This window comes from Arachis stenosperma, chromosome 3 (assembly GCF_014773155.1).
Source record: "Arachis stenosperma cultivar V10309 chromosome 3, arast.V10309.gnm1.PFL2, whole genome shotgun sequence".
Taxonomy (NCBI): Eukaryota; Viridiplantae; Streptophyta; class Magnoliopsida; order Fabales; family Fabaceae; genus Arachis; species Arachis stenosperma.
Window position 1 is genome coordinate 35,410,847 of NC_080379.1, and position 4,207 is coordinate 35,415,053.

The window sequence follows — 4,207 nt, forward strand, 5'->3', positions numbered from 1 at the left end:
TCACAGAAAAACACACAAACTCATAGTAAAGCCCAGAAAAGTAAATTTGAAATAAAAACTACTAAAAACATACTAAAAAATAACTAAAATGTACTAAAAACATACTAAAAACAATGCCAAAAAGCGTATAAATTATCCGCTCATCACAACACCAAACTTAAATTGTTGCTTGTCCCCAAGCAACTGAAAATCAAATAAGATAAAAAGAAGAGAATATGCAATGAATTCCAAAAACATCTATGAAGATCAGTATTAATTAGATGAGCGGGGCTTTTAGCTTTTTGCCTCTGAACAGTTTTGGCATCTCACTCTATCCTTTGAAATTCATAATGATTGGCATCTATAGGAACTCAGAATCCAGATAGTGTTATTGATTCTCCTAGTTAAGTATGATGATTCTTGAACACAGCTACTTTATGAGTCTTGGCCATGGCCCAAAGCACTCTGTCTTCCAGTATTACCACCGGATACATACATGCCACAGACATATAACTGGGTGAACCTTTTCAGATTGTGACTCAGCTTTGCTAGAGTCCCCAATTAGAGGTGTCCAGGGTTCTTAAGCACACTCTTTTTGCCTTGGATCACGACTTTATTATTATTATTATTATTTTCGCACATAATCTCTCTTTTTTTATTGTATTCACTGCTTTTTCTTTTTTCAAGAATCATTTTTATGATTTTTCAGATCCTCAGTAACATGTCTCCTTTTTTCATCATTCTTTCAAGAGCCAATATTCATGAACAACAAATTCAAAAGACATATGCACTGTTCAAGCATACATTCAGAAATCAAAAGTATTGCCACCACATCAAAATAATTAATCTGTTATAAAATTCAAAATTCATGCAATTCTTCTTTTTTTTTCAATTAAGAACATTTTTCATTTAAGAAAGATGATGGATTCATAGGACATTCATAACTTTAAGGCATAGACACTAAGATACTAATGATCATAAGACACAAACTTAGATAAACATAAGCATGAAAATTCGAAAAATAGAAAAATTAAAGAACAAGGAAATTAAAGAACGGGTCCACCTTAGTGATGGCGGCTTGTTCTTCCTCTTGAAGATCTTATGGAGTGCTTGAGCTCCTCAATGTCTCTTCCTTGCCTTTGTTGCTCCTCTCTCATGATTCTTTAATCTTCTCTAATTTCATGGAGGAGGATAGAATGTTCTTGGTGCTCCACCCTTAGTTGTCCCATGTTGGAACTCAATTCTCCTAGGGAGGTGTTGATTTGATCCCAATAGTTTTGTGGAGGAAAGTGCATCCCTTGAGGCATCTCAGGGATTTCATGATGAGTGAGATCTCTTGTTTGCTCCATCCTTTTCTTAGTGATGGGCTTGTCCTCATCAATGAGGATGTCTCCCTTTATGTTAACTCCAACTGAATTACAGAGGTGACAAATGAGATGAGAGAAGGCTAACCTTGCCAAGGTAGAGGACTTGTCTGCCACCTTATAAAGATCTTGGGATATAACCTCATGAACTTCTACTTCCTCTCCAATCATGATGCTATGAATCAAGATAGCCCGGTCTATAGTAACTTCGGACCGGTTGCTAGTGGAAATGATTGAGCGTTGGATAAACTCCAACCATCCCCTAGCCACGGGCTTGAGGTCATGCCTTCTCAGTTGAACCGGCTTCCCTCTTGAATCTCTCTTCCATTGAGCGCCCTCTTCACAAATGTCTATGAGGACTTGGTCCAACCTTTGATCAAAGTTGACCCTTCTAGTGTAAGGGTGTTCATCTCCTTGCATCATGGGCAAGTTGAATGAACCTTACATTTTCCGGACTAAAATCTAAGCATTTCCCCCGAACCATTGTAAGCCAATTCTTTGGGTCCGGGTTCACACTTTGATCATGGTTCTTGGTGATCCATGCATTGGCATAGAACTCTTGAACCATTAAGATTCCGACTTGTTGAATGGGGTTGGTAAGAACTTCCCAACCTCTTCTTCGGATCTCATGTCGGATCTCCGGATATTCACTCTTTTTGAGTTTGAAAGGGACCTCGGGGATCACCTTCTTCATGGCCACAACTTCATCGAAGTGGTCTTGATGCACCCTTGAGATGAATCTCTCCATCTCCCATGACTCGGAGGTGGAAGCTTTTGCCTTCCCTTTCCTCTTTCTAGAGGTTTCTCCAGCCTTAGATGCCATAAATGGTTATGAAAAAACAAAAAGCAATGCTTTTACTACACCAAACTTAGAAGGTTTGCTCGTCCTCGAGCAACAGAAGAAAGAAGAGAGTAGAAGAAGAAGAAATAGAGGAGATTTTTCGGCCAAGAAAAGTAGTGTAGGTTGTGAAAATGAAGAAGTGAATATGGGTTTATATAGGAGTGGAGAGGGGGTAGCGTTCGGCCATTATGGTGGGTTTGGGAGGGAAAGTGGTTTAAATTTGAATGGTAGGTCTGGGGTTTTATGAAGGATGGATGTGAGTGGTGAAGAGAATGGTAGGATTTGATAGGTGAGGGGTTTTTTGGGGAAGAGGTTTGAGGTGATTGGTGAATGGGTGAAGAAGAGAGAGAGTGGTGGGGTAGGTGGGGATCTTGTGGGGTCCACAGATCCTGAGGTGTCAAGGATAAATTATCCCTGCACCAAGTGGCGAGCAAAAATGCTCTTTTTGCCAATCCTGGCGTTAAACGCCGGGCTGGTGCCCATTTCTAGCGTTTAACGCCAGCTTCTTGCCCATTCCTAGCGTTAAACGCCAGTCTGGTGCCCCTTTCTGGCGTTAAACGCCCAGAATGGTGCCGGACTGGGCGTTAAACGCCCATTTGCTGTCTTCACTGGCGTTTAAATGCCAGGAAGTTTTTCTCCAAGGTGTGCTATTTTTCTTTCTGTTTTTCATTCTGTTTTTGCTTTTTCAATTGATTTTTGTGACTTCCCATGATCATCAACCTATAAAAAACACAAAATAACAAAGGAAAATAGATAAATATAACATTGGGTTGCTTCCCAACAAGCACTTCTTTAATGTCAATAGCTTGACAGTGAGCTCTCAATGAGCCTCACAGATAATCAGAGAAGTGTTGGGGCCTCTCAACCCAAACTTAGAGTTTGGTTGTGCCCCCCCAACACCAAACTTAGAGTTTGACTGTGAGGATTTTGTTTGACTCTGTATTGAGAGAAGCTTTTCATGCTTCCTCTCCATGATTACAGAAGGAGAACCTTGAGTCTTATAGTTTGCACTGTCTGCAAGCCACGGAGCTTCCTAAATAACAAACAATTGCTCATCTGAAAAGGTTTCAGAGATCTCAGTAGGGGGAGGGATGCTCCTACTACTGGTTCTATCTGGGACAGGTGATCAGCTACTTGATTCTCTGTCCCTTTTCTGTCTCTTATTTCTATATCAAACTCTTGCAGAAGCAACACCCATCTTATGAGCCTGGGTTTTGAATCCTGCTTTGTGAGTAGATATTTAAGAGCAGCATGGTCAGTGTACACAATCACTTTTGATCCTACTAAATAAGATCTAAACTTGTCAATAGCATAAACCACTGCAAGTAACTCCTTTTCTGTGGTTGTGTAGTTCTTCTGTGCATCATTTAGAATACGGCTGCCATAATAAATAACATGTAGTTGCTTGTTGTGCCTCTGTCCCAATACTGCATCAATGGCATGGTCACTGGCATCACACATTAGTTTGAATGGCAGTGTCCAGTCTGGTGCAGAGATAACTGGTGCTGTGACCAGCTTAGCTTTCAGAAAGTCAAACGCCTGCAGACACTCCTTATCAAAGATAAATGGCGTGTCTGCAACTAGCAGATTGCTCAGAGGTTTTGCAATTTTTGAAAAATCCTTTATAAACCTTCTGTAGAATCCTGCATACCCCAGAAAGCTTTTGATTGCCTTAACATTGGTAGGTGGTGGTAATTTTTCAATTACTTCAACTTTAGCTTGATCCACCTCTATTCCCTTGTTTGAAATTTTATGCCCAAGGACAATCCCTTCAGTCACCATAAAGTGACATTTTTTCCAGTTTAAAACTAGGTTGGTCTCTTGGCATCTTTTCAAAACAATTGCTAGATGGTTAAGGCAGGAGCTGAATGAGTCTCCAAATACTGAAAAGTCATCCATGAAGACTTCCAGAAATTTTTCTACCATATCTTAGAAGATAGAGAGCATGCACCTCTGAAAGGTTACAGGTGCATTACACAGACCAAAAGGCATCCTTCTGTAGGCAAACACTCCAGAAGGACAT